At 37.1% G+C, this 9,883-nt stretch overlaps 1 pseudogene; it reads left to right on the top strand.

The window, feature by feature from the left end:
- The first annotated feature begins 1,193 nt into the window (after positions 1-1,193).
- Positions 1,194-9,660, top strand: LOC130236645 (T-complex protein 1 subunit theta-like; annotated as a pseudogene).
- The last annotated feature ends 223 nt before the right edge of the window (positions 9,661-9,883 follow it).

The following is a 9,883-nucleotide window of genomic DNA, read 5'->3' as shown; positions in this document are numbered from 1 at the left end:
ATATCATTCTATAGAGTTTCACTTATACACAGATTGTCTGTGCACGAAACAGGCTATTTTCCTCCTATCTGGTGTGACACCGACTGACTGATATGATCAGGACATGAGAGAAACTACAGTTGGATATGTGCTCTTTTTCTGTTTTAGACTTTTATCTCTTTATCTCTCTATCTGTCACCATTTTTCCTCCCGCTGTGTAAATCTGCCTGTTTGCCTACAGGGTTTGAACTGCACTGCTGACAACCAGATGGATGACACTCCAGATATAAATGCACCTCAAGAAGAGAGAAAGACATTTTAGAAACTGCAGTCTCAATGAGCATATTGCAACTTTCATATACAACATATCTCTACAGTTTTTATTTGTGTTTTAAAAACACAGATTTTTTTTTATTAGTTTAATAAGAACATTTTACAATATATTATTATTATTATTTAAGTTTAAGTTGCTTTATTGGCATGGCATTTAGTACAGTATAGCCAAACTTTTTAATATGTATAAGATATGTAATATAATAACATCAGTAAATTAATAAAATATACAGTAAATAATAAATAAATGACAAAAAAGAAAGAAAAAAACAGATAATACATTTGAAAATTATAACGATTACAATAGCAATAATAATTAAAAAGTCTAATTAAGATACATGAATTAACCATGTCTTATGGTGTGTAGGGTGTATACATTTTTTGCAGCTAGTTTAGATGTTAATTCATCCCTGAGTACATGGTAAAGTTTTTAAGAGTCATTTAAATGAAAAGTTAATTAATTAAAGAGCCCCTATTTTGCATTATAAAAGGTCATATTTTGGTTTTAAAGGTCTCCAATAACGGGCTGATATGCATGCAAGGTCAAATAAAACACTTTCATTGTCTTATAATATGCATTTATTTTAGCCTAATTATCCTAACGAATCCTATATGATTCGAGAGAGAAACGGCTGGAAGGGCATCCGCTGCGTAAAAAATATGCTGGATAAGTTGGTGGTTCATTCCGCTGTGGTGACCGCTGATTAATAATTAAACTTGCAAAATAGAAAAATAGCATATAATAGTAAAATCCATAACATTTTGTCGAGTAGAGAACCATTATGAAGCGTAATGTTAGACAATATTCTACTTTAATGTTTCAGTTGCTGTTTATGAAACTACAATCTCTTACAAGTGTGTTTCTTTCCTCTATCAGCACTATTCAGGTCTTGAGGAAGCTGTTTTCAGGAACATCCAGGCATGCAAGGAATTGGCACAAACCACAAGAACTGCTTATGGACCCAATGGTGAGGTTATTTAAGATCATTTTAATGCCCCATTTACATTAAGTTGCAGTTTGTCCAAACTATTACAAATGTAAAACAGTGTTTTGCCACTTGATTATTTCCTGCAGATGATGAAATCGCATTTGATTGGGTTATTTTTTGTAGCGTTTGTTCATGTTTGTTTCACTTTATACAGGTATGAACAAAATGGTCATCAACCACTTGGAGAAACTGTTTGTCACTAATGATGCTGCAACTATTCTGAGAGAGCTGGAGGTACATACTAGTAATCATAATTGTAATGCATGCGTTAATTTATATCATTTGGAAGTCTATTTATATCTCTCTTTTCTCCCCTTCCCCCAAGGTTCAGCACCCAGCAGCAAAAATGATAGTGATGGCGTCCCACATGCAGGAACAGGAAGTAGGCGATGGCACAAACTTTGTTCTGGTGTTTGCTGGAGCTCTGTTGGAGCTTGCAGAGGAGCTGCTGAGGATGGGCCTGTCTGTTTCAGAGGTCCGTCAACAACAGATCTGAAGCACTGTGTCACTAGTTATGTTTGCATGCACTCACTTTTGTTTGTCAATAAATTTGGGCGTATGAAATTGACCATAGCAATTTTGTTATTTATTTAAATATTTTTATTATAATTCCTGCAAACTAAAGGAAAGACTTTCTCCAGAAGACTAATATAATAGGAAATACTGTGACTTAAACATCACTTGGGGAATCTTTGAAAAATAATTAAATATACACAGGAGGGCTAATAATTAAGTTTTTAACTGTAAATATGCTTTTATTCCAGGTGATTGAGGGCTATGAGATGGCTTGTAAGAAGGCTCTGGAAATTCTGCCTGATTGCGTCTGCTCCTCTGCAAAGAATCTGCACGACCTGGATGAGGCGACAGCCATGATCCGCTCTGCTGTCATGAGCAAACAGTACGGCAATGAGGATTTCCTGGCCAACCTCATCGCACAGGCCTGCGGTAATGCATGATTGCTTTACTGTACTGTTACAAAGTTCCTTTAGATTTTGGGTGTAATAAAATTTAATATATATTTTTTATTATTATTTTTATTTTTTTTTTTTACAGTCTCCATCTTCCCTGAGTCTGCTAGTTTCAATGTTGACAATGTCAGAGTATGCAAAATTTTGGTAAGTAGTACTGAACATAGGTGTTTCTTTAATCCATGTTATGTTAAATCAGAATCAGAAAGAGCTTTATTGTCAGCAATGATCACACATACGAGAAATTTGTTTTCGTGACAGCTTCAACAGTGCAACAGAATTACAGAGACAGGACAAAAAACAGATAGTATATTTAAACAAATAGAAGTAGTGAGTGCAAATATACAAATTGACAAGTGTATGTACAGGTATATTACTGTATACAATGTTATATGTGCAGCTGTTATGTGCGAATGGGCATGTAAAGTGTGTGTGTGTAATGTGTATAAGTGTATATGTGTATGTAGTTAAGCAAGTAGTGATGTTTGTTTCATAATTATTATCATCAAGTGTTCATGCGATGGATTGCCTGAGGGAAGAAACCAATTCTGTGTCGGGCTGTTCTGGTGCTCCTGTAGCGTTGATCAGAAGGTAAAAGTTCAGAGGCAGTGTGAGGGGTCCAGAGGGATTTTGGAAGCCCTTCTGCTTGCTCTGGATAAGTACAGTTCTTGGAGAGTAGGGAGGGTTGTACCAGTGATTTGATCAGCAGTCTGAACTATTCGACATAGTTTTCAGAGGTCTGATTTGGTAGCTGAGCTAAACCAGACAGTTATTGAAGTGCAGAGTTTCAATATGTTACATTCATTTGTGTATTCACTTTTTTTACAGGGCTGTGGACTGAACTCTTCTACTGTGCTTCACGGGATGGTGTTTAAGAAAGAGGCAGAAGGTGATGTCACGTCAGTAAAAGATGCAAAGATAGCAGTGTTCTCCTGTCCGTTTGACTGCACGGTTACTGAAACCAAGGTAGGAAAATTCAGATTGAATTGAATGCTTTAGGGGCCATTCACACAGGTTGCGTTTTTCTTTCTAATGCGCTATTTTCTTTTCTGTTTCAATGTAAACGCGTTGGATGAACGTGTGAGACCATTAGGCTCATGTGTGTTGAAAAGTCACGCACGTGAATGGCACAATTTTTAGACACTCAAGTTAAAAAATAAAGCTTTCACACTCATCGCTGTCAGTTCCACAGCAGTGGACCAATCAGAACAGCTCAGAGGTGGGGCAAGTTTTGTTTAAAGGCTCATTCACACTGAATGCGTCTTGGCTTCTAAAAATGTGAGACATAGTGGTCCAGAATTGCTTTAAAAAAAAAAGCACAGCAGAGAGCATGAGGGTATCTGGACACGGATGAGCGCCTGTAAACAAAGACTTACAATAGTTGCATCACCTTCGAGCTCTTCTCATTGGTCTGCTGCTGTGGAACTGACAATTATGAGCTGTGCGGTGTTTGAAAGTTGAAGATTTTTTTAACTTGAAACGGCACCTAAAAAGATGTGAGCTTAATGATCACACAAGTCCGTCAAAAGTGTATGTTTACATTGGAAAACAATAGAAAAGTAACACGTTAGAAAGGAAAATGCTTTCTGTGTGAAAGACCCTTATACTGTCTATTCTGTGCATCTACAGGATTGACAGAGTTTTATTTGTATGATTGTGCAGTTAGTTATCATTGTTTTCCTTTGGTCTGTAGCTTTTAATAATTCTTTGTGATGTTTTTATAGGGAACAGTACTTATCAAGAATGCAGATGAGCTCATGAATTTCAGTAAAGGAGAGGAGGACCTGATGGAGGCCCAGGTGAAGTCTATTGCGGATTCAGGGGCCAGTGTGGTTGTGACTGGGGGCAAAGTTGCTGATATGGCTCTTCATTATGCCAACAAGTACAAGCTCATGGTGGTCAGGTAAGCAAGAGTTCATATTACTTTATCATCCAGATTGTGTCAATAATTTTTTGATTTCATTAAATGTATGATATTTATTGATGTTTTTTTGTTGTTTACTTAGGCTCAACTCAAAATGGGACCTCCGAAGACTATGCAAAACTGTCGGAGCCACAGCATTGCCCAGACTGGTGAGTGCAGACTGGTTTAGCATCGTTTTTTTGTGAAGCAATGAGATGGTGATAAACCAAATGGTGTTAGACATTGTGTTCAGTCTAAATGCTATTTATTTTTGCTGGGACAAACAGACTTCCCCTCCTCCAGAAGAGATGGGACGCTGTGACAGTGTTTACCTGTCTGAGGTTGGAGATACACAGGTTGTGGTCTTCAAACATGGTAAGGAAATAGTATGTTTCATCCTGTGTTTACAAATTACACACGTACAAGGTGTGTGGATTGGTGTGTGCTTACCTTTCATTAAATGTCTGTGGACAGTAATATTTTGGAAAGTAATACTTTAGGTGCATCCCAAAACGCATACTTATGCACTATTCTGTCATTTTGTAGTATAAATAGTGCATTCACACTGAAAACTTTACAAATGGGTAAGTGCACTTTATTACCCGGGTGTGATGCACACATTCAACCGGTAAAATGAAGTGTGGAATGATGGACACTTCAGGCACTCAACGACTGCAGTTTTGCAGTTTCAATGAGAGCTGCAGTGATAAGCAGTGAGGAGCAGCACGGCGCGTCAGAATGAAGAAGTCATCGCTTGAGAGGAGTTCAGAGAACACAGACCTGTGAACTTTGGTTCAGATTATTATATTAATAATTCCAATTATTTACTATGTTTTCTTACAGGAACATTTATTAAATAATTACTGGCGAGTTACTGATATGCATTAATGTTATATATATTTATCTTTAAAAATGCGGGAATCTCATGCGACAGTACAAACAGTATTGCTGCTTCAGGATATTTCAGATAGTGGAGCAAAGCCACACCACATGCAACGTGATCTTCCGTTGTTATAAATGAATTGATAAGAAGTGGTGCAACATTTTCACGCTAGAGAGCATGTTTTATGCAGGATTGTAACTGATATGCTGCACACGGCCCCTTAAATACGAGATCAATGTAGTGATTTTTGACGCTCTCCTTGGACGCTCTTACCACTTTCGGTGTGAACGCACTGTTAGTTTGCGTCAAAACCTGCAGGAAATATCAGGTTTTGCTGAAGGCTTATTATTTTACCAATGATTACGTGTTAGTAGTGGTAGCCTATTACAGATTTCAAAGAAAAATCTTAATATTAAAAAAAGGAGGGATGTGGATATTTCTTATGTCTGTGAAGAAAAGTATTCGCTGAGATTCCAGTGCATTGTTGACCACAAAAACTGTAAAAGCACATGTCTGTTCGAGCTTCTCCCCCAATAATGTCAGTCTATAGCGAACGATGATTGGCTTCTGTACTAGTAGGCGGGGCTTTCATTCGCCATAATTGCCCTATTACACTTTTCCCCCATTCAAAACTATATGAGTGATGTGTCTTGTATATTCTATAGTCTTTGGTATTAAAGTCATCTTAGAAAAATGAACATGTCCTTGACCTAAATGTATATCAAATACCTCATGTCACTCCTATTTCTAGATAAAGAGGACGGTGCCATCTCTACTTTAGTCATTCGCGGGTCCACAGATAACCTGATGGATGACATTGAGCGTGCCATTGATGATGGAGTTAACACCTTCAAAGTCCTTGTCAGGGTGAGGTAGTTTAAAACTTAAAACCGAACATAAAACCGCTTCTAATTAAAGTCTCTTAAATGACAAGTGTGGCACTAACAGGAGTTATTTTCCCCCAGGATGCACGTCTTTGTCCGGGTGCTGGTGCCACTGAAATTGAGCTGGGCGAAGCACATCACCTCATAGGGAAGAAGTACGCACATCAGTCTAATTTAATTTTGCTGCTGGCAAAAGCTGAACAGTGTAAAATAATTTAAAAAATATGTCCTGTAAGTCCTGCCCAGGCCTGGAGCAGTACGCTATCAAGAAGTACGCAGAGGCGTTTGAAGCACTGCCCCGTGCACTTGGCAGAGAACTCTGGCGTGAAGGGCAACGAGCTGATCTCCAAACTGTAACGCCACGCATCACGAGGGCAATAAGACTCAGGCTTTGATATTGAGGTGAGTGCTCGATTGGTGGCAAACGACCTCATATAAAAATAAAAAGGACCCTGGATATTGCATTTTTAAAAGTGTTAATGCTCAGTGACCAAGTATATTTTATGGCTGAAGATAAGGCCTTTTAGATTATTTAGAGAGTACAACACCATCTATAACAACTGATGAAATTAGCTATGTTACACTATTCACTTATGTGACCTAGGACCACAAAACCACAATATTTTTTTCTATTTGACAATCTGAAATCGTTTGAATTAGCTTTCCATTGATCCTTTGCTTTTACATCTATTTGAATATCTGTAATCTTAAATATAGTGAAAAAGACAAGCTTTAAATTCAGATTTTTGGCTTAAACAAAATTGGTAAATCTTTAAAAAATAATGGTCCATTAGTTAATGTATTTACTTACATGAGCAGAAAATGAAAACATTCATTACAGTATTGAATTGATTCAGCTTTGTTAACGCTATTTATGTTTGTTGTTGGATCATGTTAACAAGCACAACTTTAAATTTTGATAATGCATTAGTAAATGTTGAACTATGGTTATTCAATTTTGTACAAGATTGTTCAGGTAAGTAAATGCATTAAAAAAACATTAAATGCATTTTTGGCTTTATCTACAAATATACCTCTATAATATAAACCTTTGCTACTTAAATCTAGTAATTGAAAGTAAAACACTTTTGTGTGGACTATATTTATAAGTGACATCACACCGTGAGGAGTGCTGCTGTCCCAAATCACTTTATTGTCTCTTTTTTTTTTTTCTTTAAATTGTTTGGACTAATTGTTCAATGACTAACTCAATATACAGTTTGTGTAATTTATTCATCCATAGCAGACTTAAACCAGATAAGGTGCTGACAGGCTCAACACAAGGCATTTACACTGCATGGTTTCCGCTTCATTCATTCTTCCATGGCGGGGTGCCACACCAAAATTCGTCCCGCCACGGCTACATTACAGCTTCCCATTCAAATCCTTCAGTTGTTTTTTTTTTTTTTTTTTTTTTTAATAGAGGATTATAATCGCACCAAAAACATATTAACATGTAAGTGAATTATAACAGCGCAAAACCTTTGAGGTGACATGCTGACTGACTGATTGGTGAGGCTAACAAACACAACATAGCGTTCAGTTAAGATGAACAGAGTCTCCATAATTATACTTTATTTATTATTTATAAGTTTTATAGTTCTGAATACAATGACTATCTTGCTGGAGTTTATAGCCGTTTCACTTTACTTCAGGACGCAGTAATGCCGCTCTGTAGGTCTATTGGAGACATTCAAAATTATTCCTAGCAAATCTAATAAATGTTGGAGACATACTTGTTACATAAACTCACTAAATCGCACTTCATCAGTTTATTAATCTGCACTTGAGCAGCATATATTTGAGGGTGTGCAAGAAGTGTTGTGCACAAACAGCTGGAAAAAAATCCTAGAGGAAACGCAGTACTGCATAGTTCAAGTAAATCAATTCCTAATTTTTTTTGCCCTCCGATGTGCCACAGATGAGATATGTACATGTAAGCAAGAAAAAATTACATGGATTCTGATTTACTCAAATCAGATTCAGGCCTTGTTCATATGTGGAAATTTATATTTGAATTGCACCCCTGCCCTTGTTTCTGCAGTGTAAGCAAGAAGATCGGATTTTCACCTGTCAATGCAAGTTGTGCATCATTTAAAAAACAAGTGAATGACATCAACTCTGAAGCTTTCGTTTCAAAACAAACTTCAGTAGAGTCCCAAACCTTCAATCTCATACACGAGGTCTAAAAAAGCTTATCTGTTGTCATGTAGCACAAGTATTTAAGTATGTTTAACGAGACTGAGAGAGCACAACATCCGCCACATAACCAATATAAACTAATATAATACTGTTGCATACATTACGTGCAAAAATCACACCTTAGAAATGGCATTAAGATGCTTACTGGTTTAAAAAAGCCTATATTAAAAGAAGATGGCCAAATCAGAACTTTTCTGTCAAACTATAGTAAAACAACTTGTCAAAAATAATAAAAAAGTATACCCTGCGAAGATTAAATACAAATATGGAGAAAAGACAGATCTTTTATCATCAGCTTTTAGTCAGCTAGTTTTTTATAATTTTTTTTTTCCTGCCCTGGTCATTGCGTCTTTACAGTGTAAATACACATAATCAGACTTTTTTTTTGACCGCTGCTTTTAATGACTGTTTTAGGGAGAGGGTCCTGCAGTGAGAGACATGATGGAGGCAGGCATCCTCGATCCATACCTGGTCAAGTACTGGGGCATCAAACTGGCCACAAATGCAGCCATCACTGTCCTCCGTGTGGATCAGGTTAGATCTCTTTCACTTATTAGTATATCATTCCATTTTTCTCCTTCCATGTTTATCTCTTTGGGATTGTAGTTTTTTGTTTTCTTGGATTATAATGTGATGTGTATGTGCCAGATCATTATGGCAAAGCCAGCAGGGGGACCCAAAGCCCCCAAACAGCAAGGACACTGGGACAAGGACGGTTGGGATGATGAGCCAGACAAATTTGATGCACATCATTGATAAGAAATCCAAAATAATAGCAAAGGTGCACAAAAACATGCCACTGTTTGGAGTGCTTAACCACTGGAGTGAACCGGGCTGCATGAACACTGTGTGGAAATTCACCTTGACCCAATGAGTTTAACAGCCATAGTTATTGAAGTTTGGATTAACATATATGATACATAATCTGGTTTTGACATCCTTGAACTCCAAGGATGATGTAGAAAAGACTACAAGTGTCTACACCCACAGACAGAATGGTTTTGTTTACTAATTACAGTCATGTTGTCTGATGATGCTAAATATTAGTCTGAGATAAGTTTGAATGTAAGTCTGAGTTCTAGTTTCATAACTCTCAAACATCACTAACTTATTACTCACTGTAACATGTTGAAATTCATCTGGGCGTTTTGGCACATTTACTTGCATGCCGCATGCACTAAAAACACTTTTTTTCTTCACAGGGTTTTGCACTGCACAGCGGACTGTCTTTTACTCTGTGCATGTCTGACTGTATCTGATTTTTTTCTTCACAGATAATAATGGCCAAGCCGGCTGGTGGACCCAAAGCTCCACAAGGAAAGAAGGACTGGGATGATGATGAATGATGACATTAGGCTGTTTTGTTTCCCTGTCACCGTCTTAGCTTTTCAAGTGTTGTGTATTTAATATCTGCCCCCATTCTCTCTTTTTTTGTATTTTTTTTTTAGGAGAAGCCATGTACATTAACTGAGTGGCTATGAGCTGTATTCTGGTCCCAATAAAGGCACTTGAGCTGTCAGCATCGTTTTACTTCACTAATCTTTGGTTTAGAACAACATGCAGTATAATTCTAACCCTGTGATGCTCTTGAAAACTGAGTTAACACATTTACAGTTCATGAACTATTTCGTTCACAAAAAAATAACATCATCTAAGTGTTACTATCTTAATTATTGTACAAATGTCTAGTTATGAAAGATGTGCACTTATCGCCCTCTACAGTTGTTTTCAAACACTACACT

This window comes from Danio aesculapii, chromosome 10 (assembly GCF_903798145.1).
Source record: "Danio aesculapii chromosome 10, fDanAes4.1, whole genome shotgun sequence".
In the NCBI taxonomy this organism is placed as follows: Eukaryota; Metazoa; Chordata; class Actinopteri; order Cypriniformes; family Danionidae; genus Danio; species Danio aesculapii.
The sequence above is the reverse complement of the archived record's forward strand: the minus strand, read 5'-3'. Positions and strand labels throughout refer to the sequence as shown.